At 47.0% G+C, this 12287-nt stretch overlaps 24 non-coding genes across 24 annotated transcripts; all 24 read left to right on the plus strand.

The window, feature by feature from the left end:
• Positions 1-143: 143 nt before the first annotated feature.
• LOC118514805 lies at positions 144-262 on the plus strand. The gene has a single exon (XR_004906781.1). It is a non-coding gene; the product is annotated as a 5S ribosomal RNA (ribosomal RNA).
• A 397-nt stretch (positions 263-659) lies between these two features.
• Positions 660-778, plus strand: LOC118514806. The gene has a single exon (XR_004906782.1). It is a non-coding gene; the product is annotated as a 5S ribosomal RNA (ribosomal RNA).
• Positions 779-1175: 397 nt separating this feature from the next.
• On the plus strand, positions 1176-1294 carry LOC118514807. Its single transcript, XR_004906783.1, has one exon. It is a non-coding gene; the product is annotated as a 5S ribosomal RNA (ribosomal RNA).
• A 397-nt stretch (positions 1295-1691) lies between these two features.
• Positions 1692-1810, plus strand: LOC118514808. The gene has a single exon (XR_004906784.1). It is a non-coding gene; the product is annotated as a 5S ribosomal RNA (ribosomal RNA).
• Positions 1811-2207: 397 nt separating this feature from the next.
• On the plus strand, positions 2208-2326 carry LOC118514810. Its single transcript, XR_004906786.1, has one exon. It is a non-coding gene; the product is annotated as a 5S ribosomal RNA (ribosomal RNA).
• A 397-nt stretch (positions 2327-2723) lies between these two features.
• LOC118514811 lies at positions 2724-2842 on the plus strand. The gene has a single exon (XR_004906787.1). It is a non-coding gene; the product is annotated as a 5S ribosomal RNA (ribosomal RNA).
• Positions 2843-3239: 397 nt separating this feature from the next.
• LOC118514812 lies at positions 3240-3358 on the plus strand. Its single transcript, XR_004906788.1, has one exon. It is a non-coding gene; the product is annotated as a 5S ribosomal RNA (ribosomal RNA).
• A 397-nt stretch (positions 3359-3755) lies between these two features.
• On the plus strand, positions 3756-3874 carry LOC118514884. The gene has a single exon (XR_004906858.1). It is a non-coding gene; the product is annotated as a 5S ribosomal RNA (ribosomal RNA).
• Positions 3875-4271: 397 nt separating this feature from the next.
• On the plus strand, positions 4272-4390 carry LOC118514813. The gene has a single exon (XR_004906789.1). It is a non-coding gene; the product is annotated as a 5S ribosomal RNA (ribosomal RNA).
• Positions 4391-4787: 397 nt separating this feature from the next.
• LOC118514814 lies at positions 4788-4906 on the plus strand. Its single transcript, XR_004906790.1, has one exon. It is a non-coding gene; the product is annotated as a 5S ribosomal RNA (ribosomal RNA).
• A 397-nt stretch (positions 4907-5303) lies between these two features.
• Positions 5304-5422, plus strand: LOC118514815. The gene has a single exon (XR_004906791.1). It is a non-coding gene; the product is annotated as a 5S ribosomal RNA (ribosomal RNA).
• Positions 5423-5819: 397 nt separating this feature from the next.
• LOC118514816 lies at positions 5820-5938 on the plus strand. Its single transcript, XR_004906792.1, has one exon. It is a non-coding gene; the product is annotated as a 5S ribosomal RNA (ribosomal RNA).
• Positions 5939-6335: 397 nt separating this feature from the next.
• LOC118514817 lies at positions 6336-6454 on the plus strand. The gene has a single exon (XR_004906793.1). It is a non-coding gene; the product is annotated as a 5S ribosomal RNA (ribosomal RNA).
• Positions 6455-6851: 397 nt separating this feature from the next.
• LOC118514818 lies at positions 6852-6970 on the plus strand. The gene has a single exon (XR_004906794.1). It is a non-coding gene; the product is annotated as a 5S ribosomal RNA (ribosomal RNA).
• A 398-nt stretch (positions 6971-7368) lies between these two features.
• Positions 7369-7487, plus strand: LOC118514819. Its single transcript, XR_004906795.1, has one exon. It is a non-coding gene; the product is annotated as a 5S ribosomal RNA (ribosomal RNA).
• Positions 7488-7883: 396 nt separating this feature from the next.
• Positions 7884-8002, plus strand: LOC118514821. The gene has a single exon (XR_004906797.1). It is a non-coding gene; the product is annotated as a 5S ribosomal RNA (ribosomal RNA).
• A 397-nt stretch (positions 8003-8399) lies between these two features.
• LOC118514822 lies at positions 8400-8518 on the plus strand. The gene has a single exon (XR_004906798.1). It is a non-coding gene; the product is annotated as a 5S ribosomal RNA (ribosomal RNA).
• Positions 8519-8917: 399 nt separating this feature from the next.
• Positions 8918-9036, plus strand: LOC118514823. The gene has a single exon (XR_004906799.1). It is a non-coding gene; the product is annotated as a 5S ribosomal RNA (ribosomal RNA).
• A 375-nt stretch (positions 9037-9411) lies between these two features.
• LOC118514825 lies at positions 9412-9530 on the plus strand. The gene has a single exon (XR_004906800.1). It is a non-coding gene; the product is annotated as a 5S ribosomal RNA (ribosomal RNA).
• A 396-nt stretch (positions 9531-9926) lies between these two features.
• LOC118514714 lies at positions 9927-10045 on the plus strand. The gene has a single exon (XR_004906691.1). It is a non-coding gene; the product is annotated as a 5S ribosomal RNA (ribosomal RNA).
• A 397-nt stretch (positions 10046-10442) lies between these two features.
• On the plus strand, positions 10443-10561 carry LOC118514826. Its single transcript, XR_004906801.1, has one exon. It is a non-coding gene; the product is annotated as a 5S ribosomal RNA (ribosomal RNA).
• Positions 10562-10958: 397 nt separating this feature from the next.
• Positions 10959-11077, plus strand: LOC118514828. The gene has a single exon (XR_004906803.1). It is a non-coding gene; the product is annotated as a 5S ribosomal RNA (ribosomal RNA).
• A 335-nt stretch (positions 11078-11412) lies between these two features.
• Positions 11413-11531, plus strand: LOC118514896. Its single transcript, XR_004906873.1, has one exon. It is a non-coding gene; the product is annotated as a 5S ribosomal RNA (ribosomal RNA).
• Positions 11532-11929: 398 nt separating this feature from the next.
• Positions 11930-12048, plus strand: LOC118514829. The gene has a single exon (XR_004906804.1). It is a non-coding gene; the product is annotated as a 5S ribosomal RNA (ribosomal RNA).
• Positions 12049-12287: the final 239 nt, after the last annotated feature.

Genomic DNA, 12287 nt, shown 5'->3' on the forward strand with positions numbered 1-12287 from the left:
TGTGACCGTATTATGTCCGGAATATGTTGTATTACGTGGACACTGGCCTCTGCAGAAGCATTCGTCTCGCGGTCCTGCAGTGACTGACAGAGATATGTTGCGGCGACGGTGGCTTTTGATGCGTGCGAGCAGCGGTGATGCTTGTCAACGACCATACCATGTTGAACACACCGGTTCTCGTCCGATCACCGAAGTTAAGCAACATCGGGCATGGCTAGTACTTAGGTGGGTGACCACTTGGGAAAACCATGTGTCGTTGGCATCTTCCCCTTTTTTATGCTTAACCAACCACACGGCCTACTACATGAGTGTCCGGACGGATGTTTTAGCCTTAGCAGCATAGAGTGCGTAGAATTGGAAAGGTTCGAATCTCCTTTTGTCGTTAGCATCTTTCCCTTTTTGATGCTTTACCACAAGTAAAAGTTTCTCTACTTATGGACAACATAGAGTGCGTAGAAGTACCTTAACAAGGATGGAATCTAATGCTTCAGTAGCATTTTCGTTCTCCGAGATGGTTGTGACTGTATTATGTCCGGAATATGTTGTATTCCGTGGTCACTGGCCTCTGCAGAAGCATTCGTCTCGCGGTCCTGCAGTGACTGACAGAGATATGTTGCGGCGACGGTGGCTTTTGATGCGTGCGAGCAGCGGTGATGCTTGTCAACGACCATACCATGTTGAACACACCGGTTCTCGTCCGATCACCGAAGTTAAGCAACATCGGGCATGGCTAGTACTTAGGTGGGTGACCACTTGGGAAAACCATGTGTCGTTGGCATCTTCCCCTTTTTTATGCTTAACCAACCACACGGCCTACTACATGAGTGTCCGGACGGATGTTTTAGCCTTAGCAGCATAGAGTGCGTAGAATTGGAAAGGTTCGAATCTCCTTTTGTCGTTAGCATCTTTCCCTTTTTGATGCTTTACCACAAGTAAAAGTTTCTCTACTTATGGACAACATAGAGTGCGTAGAAGTACCTTAACAAGGATGGAATCTAATGCTTCAGTAGCATTTTCGTTCTCCGAGATGGTTGTGACTGTATTATGTCCGGAATATGTTGTATTCCGTGGTCACTGGCCTCTGCAGAAGCATTCGTCTCGCGGTCCCACAGTGACTGACAGAGATATGTTGCGGCGACGGTGGCTTTTGATGCGTGCGAGCAGCGGTGATGCTTGTCAACGACCATACCATGTTGAACACACCGGTTCTCGTCCGATCACCGAAGTTAAGCAACATCGGGCATGGCTAGTACTTAGGTGGGTGACCACTTGGGAAAACCATGTGTCGTTGGCATCTTCCCCTTTTTTATGCTTAACCAACCACACGGCCTACTACATGAGTGTCCGGACGGATGTTTTAGCCTTAGCAGCATAGAGTGCGTAGAATTGGAAAGGTTCGAATCTCCTTTTGTCGTTAGCATCTTTCCCTTTTTGATGCTTTACCACAAGTAAAAGTTTCCCTACTTATGGACAACATAGAGTGCGTAGAAGTACTTTAACAAGGATGGAATCGAATGCTTCAGTAGCATTTTTGTTCTCCGAGATGGTTGTGACTGTATTATGTCCGGAATATGTTGTATTCCGTGGTCACTGGCCTCTGCAGAAGCATTCGTCTCGCGGTCCTGCAGTGACTGACAGAGATATGTTGCGGCGACGGTGGCTTTTGATGCGTGCGAGCAGCGGTGATGCTTGTCAACGACCATACCATGTTGAACACACCGGTTCTCGTCCGATCACCGAAGTTAAGCAACATCGGGCATGGCTAGTACTTAGGTGGGTGACCACTTGGGAAAACCATGTGTCGTTGGCATCTTCCCCTTTTTTATGCTTAACCAACCACACGGCCTACTACATGAGTGTCCGGACGGATGTTTTAGCCTTAGCAGCATAGAGTGCGTAGAATTGGAAAGGTTCGAATCTCCTTTTGTCGTTAGCATCTTTTCCTTTTTGATGCTTTACCACAAGTAAAAGTTTCCCTGCTTATGGACAACATAGAGTGCGTAGAACTACCATAACAAGGTTGGAATCTAATGCTTCAGTAGCATTTTCGTTCTCCGAGATGGTTGTGACTGTATTATGTCCGGAATATTTTGTACTCCGTGGACACTGGCCTCTGCAGAAGCATTCGTCTCGCGGTCCCACAGTGACTGACAGAGATATGTTGCGGCGACGGTGGCTTTTGATGCGTGCGAGCAGCAGTGATGCTTGTCAACGACCATACCATGTTGAACACACCGGTTCTCGTCCGATCACCGAAGTTAAGCAACATCGGGCATGGCTAGTACTTAGGTGGGTGACCACTTGGGAAAACCATGTGTCGTTGGCATCTTCCCCTTTTTTATGCTTAACCAACCACACGGCCTACTACATGAGTGTCCGGACGGATGTTTTAGCCTTAGCAGCATAGAGTGCGTAGAATTGGAAAGGTTCGAATCTCCTTTTGTCGTTAGCATCTTTCCCTTTTTGATGCTTTACCACAAGTAAAAGTTTCTCTACTTATGGACAACATAGAGTGCGTAGAAGTACCTTAACAAGGATGGAATCTAATGCTTCAGTAGCATTTTTGTTCTCCGAGATGGTTGTGACTGTATTATGTCCGGAATATGTTGTATTTCGTGGACACTGGCCTCTGCAGAAGCATTCGTCTCGCGGTCCTGCAGTGACTGACAGAGATATGTTGCGGCGACGGTGGCTTTTGATGCGTGCGAGCAGCGGTGATGCTTGTCAACGACCATACCATGTTGAACACACCGGTTCTCGTCCGATCACCGAAGTTAAGCAACATCGGGCATGGCTAGTACTTAGGTGGGTGACCACTTGGGAAAACCATGTGTCGTTGGCATCTTCCCCTTTTTTATGCTTAACCAACCACACGGCCTACTACATGAGTGTCCGGACGGATGTTTTAGCCTTAGCAGCATAGAGTGCGTAGAATTGGAAAGGTTCGAATCTCCTTTTGTCGTTAGCATCTTTCCCTTTTTGATGCTTTACCACAAGTAAAAGTTTCTCTACTTATGGACAACATAGAGTGCGTAGAAGTACCTTAACAAGGTTGGAATCTAATGCTTCAGTAGCATTTTCGTTCTCCGAGATGGTTGTGACTGTATTATGTCCGGAATATGTTGTATTCCGTGGTCACTGGCCTCTGCAGAAGCATTCGTCTCGCGGTCCCACAGTGACTGACAGAGATATGTTGCGGCGACGGTGGCTTTTGATGCGTGCGAGCAGCGGTGATGCTTGTCAACGACCATACCATGTTGAACACACCGGTTCTCGTCCGATCACCGAAGTTAAGCAACATCGGGCATGGCTAGTACTTAGGTGGGTGACCACTTGGGAAAACCATGTGTCGTTGGCATCTTCCCCTTTTTTATGCTTAACCAACCACACGGCCTACTACATGAGTGTCCGGACGGATGTTTTAGCCTTAGCAGCATAGAGTGCGTAGAATTGGAAAGGTTCGAATCTCCTTTTGTCGTTAGCATCTTTCCCTTTTTGATGCTTTACCACAAGTAAAAGTTTCTCTACTTATGGACAACATAGAGTGCGTAGAAGTACCTTAACAAGGATGGAATCTAATGCTTCAGTAGCATTTTCGTTCTCCGAGATGGTTGTGACTGTATTATGTCCGGAATATGTTGTACTCCGTGGTCACTGGCCTCTGCAGAAGCATTCGTCTCGCGGTCCTGCAGTGACTGACAGAGATATGTTGCGGCGACGGTGGCTTTTGATGCGTGCGAGCAGCGGTGATGCTTGTCAATGACCATACCATGTTGAACACACCGGTTCTCGTCCGATCACCGAAGTTAAGCAACATCGGGCATGGCTAGTACTTAGGTGGGTGACCACTTGGGAAAACCATGTGTCGTTGGCATCTTCCCCTTTTTTATGCTTAACCAACCACACGGCCTACTACATGAGTGTCCGGACGGATGTTTTAGCCTTAGCAGCATAGAGTGCGTAGAATTGGAAAGGTTCGAATCTCCTTTTGTCGTTAGCATTTTTCCCTTTTTGATGCTTTACCACAAGTAAAAGTTTCCCTACTTATGGACAACATAGAGTGCGTAGAAGTACTTTAACAAGGATGGAATCGTATGCTTCAGTAGCATTTTTGTTCTCCGAGATGGTTGTGACTGTATTATGTCCGGAATATGTTGTATTTCGTGGACACTGGCCTCTGCAGAAGCATTCGTCTCGCGGTCCTGCAGTGACTGACAGAGATATGTTGCGGCGACGGTGGCTTTTGATGCGTGCGAGCAGCGGTGATGCTTGTCAACGACCATACCATGTTGAACACACCGGTTCTCGTCCGATCACCGAAGTTAAGCAACATCGGGCATGGCTAGTACTTAGGTGGGTGACCACTTGGGAAAACCATGTGTCGTTGGCATCTTCCCCTTTTTTATGCTTAACCAACCACACGGCCTACTACATGAGTGTCCGGACGGATGTTTTAGCCTTAGCAGCATAGAGTGCGTAGAATTGGAAAGGTTCGAATCTCCTTTTGTCGTTAGCATCTTTCCCTTTTTGATGCTTTACCACAAGTAAAAGTTTCCCTGCTTATGGACAACATAGAGTGCGTAGAACTACCTTAACAAGGATGGAATCTAATGCTTCAGTAGCATTTTCGTTCTCCGAGATGGTTGTGACCGTATTATGTCCGGAGTATGTTGTATTTCGTGGACACTGGCCTCTGCAGAAGCATTCTTTTCGCGGTCCTGCAGTGACTGACAGAGATATGTTGCAGCGACGGTGGCTTTTGATGCGTGCGAGCAGCGGTGATGCTTGTCAACGACCATACCATGTTGAACACACCGGTTCTCGTCCGATCACCGAAGTTAAGCAACATCGGGCATGGCTAGTACTTAGGTGGGTGACCACTTGGGAAAACCATGTGTCGTTGGCATCTTCCCCTTTTTTATGCTTAACCAACCACACGGCCTACTACATGAGTGTCCGGACGGATGTTTTAGCCTTAGCAGCATAGAGTGCGTAGAATTGGAAAGGTTCGAATCTCCTTTTGTCGTTAGCATCTTTTCCTTTTTGATGCTTTACCACAAGTAAAAGTTTCCCTACTTATGGACAACATAGAGTGCGTAGAAGTACCATTAACAAGGTTGGAATCTAATGCTTCAGTAGCATTTTCGTTCTCCGAGATGGTTGTGACTGTATTATGTCCGGAATATGTTGTATTCGTGGTCACTGGCCTCTGCAGAAGCATTCGTCTCGCGGTCCCACAGTGACTGACAGGGATATGTTGCGGCGACGGTGGCTTTTGATGCGTGCGAGCAGCGGTGATGCTTGTCAACGACCATACCATGTTGAACACACCGGTTCTCGTCCGATCACCGAAGTTAAGCAACATCGGGCATGGCTAGTACTTAGGTGGGTGACCACTTGGGAAAACCATGTGTCGTTGGCATCTTCCCCTTTTTTATGCTTAACCAACCACACAGCCTGCTACATGAGTGTCCGGACGGATGTTTTAGCCTTAGCAGCATAGAGTGCGTAGAATTGGAAAGGTTCGAATCTCCTTTTGTCGTTAGCATCTTTCCCTTTTTGATGCTTTACCACAAGTAAAAGTTTCCCTACTTATGGACAACATAGAGTGCGTAGAAGTACCTTAACAAGGATGGAATCTAATGTTTCAGTAGCATTTTCGTTCTCCGAGATGGTTGTGACTGTATTATGTCCGGAATATGTTGTACTCCGTGGTCACTGGCCTATGCAGAAGCATTCGTCTCGCGGTCCTGCAGTGACTGACAGAGATATGTTGCGGCGACGGTGGCTTTTGATGCGTGCGAGCAGCGGTGATGCTTGTCAACGACCATACCATGTTGAACACACCGGTTCTCGTCCGATCACCGAAGTTAAGCAACATCGGGCATGGCTAGTACTTAGGTGGGTGACCACTTGGGAAAACCATGTGTCGTTGGCATCTTCCCCTTTTTTATGCTTAACCAACCACACGGCCTACTACATGAGTGTCCGGACGGATGTTTTAGCCTTAGCAGCATAGAGTGCGTAGAATTGGAAAGGTTCGAATCTCCTTTTGTCGTTAGCATCTTTCCCTTTTTGATGCTTTACCACAAGTAAAAGTTTCCCTACTTATGGACAACATAGAGTGCGTAGAAGTACCTTAACAAGCATGGAATCTAATGTTTCAGTAGCATTTTCGTTCTCCGAGATGGTTGTGACTGTATTATGTCCGGAATATGTTGTACTCCGTGGTCACTGGCCTATGCAGAAGCATTCGTCTCGCGGTCCCACAGTGACTGACAGGGATATGTTGCGGCGACGGTGGCTTTTGATGCGTGCGAGCAGCGGTGATGCTTGTCAACGACCATACCATGTTGAACACACCGGTTCTCGTCCGATCACCGAAGTTAAGCAACATCGGGCATGGCTAGTACTTAGGTGGGTGACCACTTGGGAAAACCATGTGTCGTTGGCATCTTCCCCTTTTTTATGCTTAACCATCCACACGGCCTACTACATGAGTGTCCGGACGGATGTTTTAGCCTTAGCAGCATAGAGTGCGTAGAATTGGAAAGGTTCGAATCTCCTTTTGTCGTTAGCATTTTTCCCTTTTTGATGCTTTACCACAAGTAAAAGTTTCCCTACTTATGGACAACATAGAGTGCGTAGAAGTACTTTAATAAGGATGGAATCTAATGTTTCAGTAGCATTTTCGTTCTCCGAGATGGTTGTGACTGTATTATGTCCGGAGTATGTTGTATTTCGTGGTCACTGGCCTCTGCAGAAGCATTCGTCTCGCGGTCCTGCAGTGACTGACAGAGATATGTTGCGGCGACGGTGGCTTTTGATGCGTGCGAGCAGCGGCGATGCTTGTCAACGACCATACCATGTTGAACACACCGGTTCTCGTCCGATCACCGAAGTTAAGCAACATCGGGCATGGCTAGTACTTAGGTGGGTGACCACTTGGGAAAACCATGTGTCGTTGGCATCTTCCCCTTTTTTATGCTTAACCAACCACACGGCCCTACTACATGATTGTCCGGACGGATGTTTTAGCCTTAGCAGCATAGAGTGCGTAGAATTGGAAAGGTTCGAATCTCCTTTTGTCGTTAGCATCTTTCCCTTTTTGATGCTTTACCACAAGTAAAAGTTTCCCTACTTATGGACAACATAGAGTGCGTAGAAGTACCATAACAAGGTTGGAATCTAATGCTTCAGTAGCATTTTCGTTCTCCGAGATGGTTGTGACTGTATTATGTCCGGAATATGTTGTATTCCGTGGTCACTGGCCTCTGCAGAAGCATTCGTCTCGCGGTCCCACAGTGACTGACAGAGATATGTTGCGGCGACGGTGGCTTTTGATGCGTGCGAGCAGCGGTGATGCTTGTCAACGACCATACCATGTTGAACACACCGGTTCTCGTCCGATCACCGAAGTTAAGCAACATCGGGCATGGCTAGTACTTAGGTGGGTGACCACTTGGGAAAACCATGTGTCGTTGGCATCTTCCCCTTTTTTATGCTTAACCAACCACACGGCCTACTACATGAGTGTCCGGACGGATGTTTTAGCCTTAGCAGCATAGAGTGCGTAGAATTGGAAAGGTTCGAATCTCCTTTTGTCGTTAGCATCTTTCCCTTTTTGATGCTTTACCACAAGTAAAAGTTTCCCTACTTATGGACAACATAGAGTGCGTAGAAGTACCTTAACAAGGTTGGAATCTAATGCTTCAGTAGCATTTTCGTTCTCCGAGATGGTTGTGACTGTATTATGTCCGGAATATGTTGTATTCGTGGTCACTGGCCTCTGCAGAAGCATTCGTCTCGCGGTCCTGCAGTGACTGACAGAGATATGTTGCGGCGACGGTGGCTTTTGATGCGTGCGAGCAGCGGTGATGCTTGTCAACGACCATACCATGTTGAACACACCGGTTCTCGTCCGATCACCGAAGTTAAGCAACATCGGGCATGGCTAGTACTTAGGTGGGTGACCACTTGGGAAAACCATGTGTCGTTGGCATCTTCCCCTTTTTTATGCTTAACCAACCACACGGCCTACTACATGAGTGTCCGGACGGATGTTTTAGCCTTAGCAGCATAGAGTGCGTAGAATTGGAAAGGTTCGAATCTCCTTTTGTCGTTAGCATCTTTCCCTTTTTGATGCTTTACCACAAGTAAAAGTTTCCCTACTTATGGACAACATAGAGTGCGTAGAAGTACTTTAACAAGGATGGAATCGTATGCTTCAGTAGCATTTTCGTTCTCCGAGATGGTTGTGACTGTATTATGTCCGGAATATGTTGTATTCGTGGTACACTGGCCTCTGCAGAAGCATTCGTCTCGCGGTCCTGCAGTGACTGACAGAGATATGTTGCGGCGACGGTGGCTTTTGATGCGTGCGAGCAGCGGTGATGCTTGTCAACGACCATACCATGTTGAACACACCGGTTCTCGTCCGATCACCGAAGTTAAGCAACATCGGGCATGGCTAGTACTTAGGTGGGTGACCACTTGGGAAAACCATGTGTCGTTGGCATCTTCCCCTTTTTTTATGCTTAACCAACCACACGGCCTACTACATGAGTGTCCGAACGGATGTTTTAGCCTTAGCAGCATAGAGTGCGTAGAATTGGAAAGGTTCGAATCTCCTTTTGTCGTTAGCATCTTTCCCTTTTTGATGCTTTACCACAAGTAAAAGTTTCCCTGCTTATGGACAACATAGAGTGCGTAGAAGTACTTTAACAAGGATGGAATCTAATGTTTCAGTAGCATTTTCGTTCTCCGAGATGGTTGTGACTGTATTATGTCCGGAATATGTTGTACTCCGTGGTCACTGGCCTCTGCAGAAGCATTCGTCTCGCGGTCCCTGCAGTGACTGACAGAGATATGTTGCGGCGACGGTGGCTTTTGATGCGTGCGAGCAGCGGTGATGCTTGTCAACGACCATACCATGTTGAACACACCGGTTCTCGTCCGATCACCGAAGTTAAGCAACATCGGGCATGGCTAGTACTTAGGTGGGTGACCACTTGGGAAAACCATGTGTCGTTGGCATCTTCCCCTTTTTTATGCTTAACCAACCACACGGCCTACTACATGAGTGTCCGGATGGATGTTTTAGCCTTAGCAGCATAGAGTGCGTAGAATTGGAAAGGTTCGAATCTCCTTTTGTCGTTAGCATCTTTCCCTTTTTGATGCTTTACCACAAGTAAAAGTTTCCCTACTTATGGACAACATAGAGTGCGTAGAAGTACCTTAACAAGGTTGGAATCTAATGCTTCAGTAGCATTTTCGTTCTCCGAGATAGTTGTGACTGTATTATGTCCGGAATATGTTGTATTTCGTGGACATTGGCCTATGCAGAAGCATTCGTCTCGCGGTCCTTGCGGCGACGGTGGCTTTTGATGCGTGCGAGCAGCGGTGATGCTTGTCAACGACCATACCATGTTGAACACACCGGTTCTCGTCCGATCACCGAAGTTAAGCAACATCGGGCATGGCTAGTACTTAGGTGGGTGACCACTTGGGAAAACCATGTGTCGTTGGCATCTTCCCCTTTTTTATGCTTAACCAACCACACAGCCTGCTACATGAGTGTCCGGACGGATGTTTTAGCCTTAGCAGCATAGAGTGCGTAGAATTGGAAAGGTTCGAATCTCCTTTTGTCGTTAGCATCTTTTCCTTTTTGATGCTTTACCACAAGTAAAAGTTTCCCTACTTATGGACAACATAGAGTGCGTAGAAGTACCTTAACAAGGTTGGAATCTAATGTTCAGTAGCATTTTCGTTCTCCGAGATAGTTGTGACTGTATTATGTCCGGAATATGTTGTATTTCGTGGACACTGGCCTATGCAGAAGCATTCGTCTCGCGGTCCTGCAGTGACTAAAAGAGATATGTTGCGGCGACGGTGGCTTTTGATGCGTGCGAGCAGCGGTGATGCTTGCCAACGACCATACCATGTTGAACACACCGGTTCTCGTCCGATCACCGAAGTTAAGCAACATCGGGCATGGCTAGTACTTAGGTGGGTGACCACTTGGGAAAACCATGTGTCGTTGGCATCTTCCCCTTTTTTATGCTTAACCCACCACACAGCCTGCTACATGAGTGTCCGGACGGATGTTTTAGCCTTAGCAGCATAGAGTGCGTAGAATAGGAAAGGTTCGAATCTCCTTTTGTCGTTAGCATCTTTCCCTTTTTGATGCTTTACCACAAGTAAAAGTTTCCCTACTTATGGACAACATAGAGTGCGTAGAAGTACCTTAACAAGGATGGAATCTAATGCTTCAGTAGCATTTTCGTTCTCCGAGATGGTTGTGACTGTATTATGTCCGGAATATGTTGTATTCCGTGGTCACTGGCCTCTGCAGAAGCATTCGTCTCGCGGTCCCACAGTGACTGACAGAGATATGTTGCGGCGACGGTGGCTTTTGATGCGTGCGAGCAGCGGTGATGCTTGTCAACGACCATACCATGTTGAACACACCGGTTCTCGTCCGATCACCGAAGTTAAGCAACATCGGGCATGGCTAGTACTTAGGTGGGTGACCACTTGGGAAAACCATGTGTCGTTGGCATCTTCCCCTTTTTTATGCTTAACCAACCACACGGCCTACTACATGAGTGTCCGGACGGATGTTTTAGCCTTAGCAGCATAGAGTGCGTAGAATTGGAAAGGTTCGAATCTCCTTTTGTCGTTAGCATCTTTCCCTTTTTGATGCTTTACCACAAGTAAAAGTTTCCCTACTTATGGACAACATAGAGTGCGTAGAAGTACCTTAACAAGGTTGGAATCTAATGCTTCAGTAGCATTTTCGTTCTCCGAGATGGTTGTGACTGTATTATGTCCGGAATATGTTGTATTTCGTGGACATTGGCCTATGCAGAAGCATTCGTCTCGCGGTCCCACAGTGACTGACAGAGATATGTTGCGGCGACGGTGGCTTTTGATGCGTGCGAGCAGCGGCTATGCTTGTCAACGACCATACCATGTTGAACACACCGGTTCTCGTCCGATCACCGAAGTTAAGCAACATCGGGCATGGCTAGTACTTAGGTGGGTGACCACTTGGGAAAACCATGTGTCGTTGGCATCTTCCCCTTTTTTATGCTTAACCAACCACACGGCCTACTACATGAGTGTCCGGATGGATGTTTTAGCCTTAGCAGCATAGAGTGCGTAGAATTGGAAAGGTTCGAATCTCCTTTTGTCGTTAGCATCTTTCCCTTTTCATAACAAGGTTGGAATCTAATGCTTCAGTAGCATTTTCGTTCTCCGAGATAGTTGTGACTGTATTATGTCCGGAATATGTTGTATTTCGTGGACATTGGCCTATGCAGAAGCATTCGTCTCGCGGTCCCACAGTGACTGACAGAGATATGTTGCGGCGACGGCGGCTTTTGATGCGTGCGAGCAGCGGTGATGCTTGTCAACGACCATACCATGTTGAACACACCGGTTCTCGTCCGATCACCGAAGTTATGCAACATCGGGCATGGCTAGTACTTAGGTGGGTGACCACTTGGGAAAACCATGTGTCGTTGGCATCTTCCCCTTTTTTATGCTTAACCAACCACACGGCCTACTACATGAGTGTCCGGACGGATGTTTTAGCCTTAGCAGCATAGAGTGCGTAGAATTGGAAAGGTTCGAATCTCCTTTTGTCGTTAGCATCTTTCCCTTTTTGATGCTTTACCACAAGTAAAAGTTTCCCTACTTATGGACAACATAGAGTGCGTAGAAGTACCTTAACAAGGATGGAATCGTATGCTTCAGTAGCATTTTCGTTCTCCGAGATGGTTGTGACTGTATTATGTCCGGAATATGTTGTATTTCGTGGACACTGGCCTCTGCAGAAGCATTCGTCTCGCGGTCCCAGCAGTGACTGACAGAGATATGTTGCGGCGACGGTGGCTTTTGATGCGTGCGAGCAGCGGTGATGCTTGTCAACGACCATACCATGTTGAACACACCGGTTCTCGTCCGATCACCGAAGTTAAGCAACATCGGGCATGGCTAGTACTTAGGTGGGTGACCACTTGGGAAAACCATGTGTCGTTGGCATCTTCCCCTTTTTTATGCTTAACCAACCACACGGCCTACTACATGAGTGTCCGGACGGATGTTTTAGCCTTAGCAGCATAGAGTGCGTAGAATTGGAAAGGTTCGAATCTCCTTTTGTCGTAGGCATCTTCCCTTTTTGATGCTTTACCACAAGTAAAAGTTTCCCTACTTATGGACAACATAGAGTGCGTAGAACTACCATAACAAGGTTGGAATCTAATGCTTCAGTAGCATTTTCG

Source organism: Anopheles stephensi, chromosome 3 (assembly GCF_013141755.1).
Source record: "Anopheles stephensi strain Indian chromosome 3, UCI_ANSTEP_V1.0, whole genome shotgun sequence".
Classification (NCBI taxonomy): domain Eukaryota; kingdom Metazoa; phylum Arthropoda; class Insecta; order Diptera; family Culicidae; genus Anopheles; species Anopheles stephensi.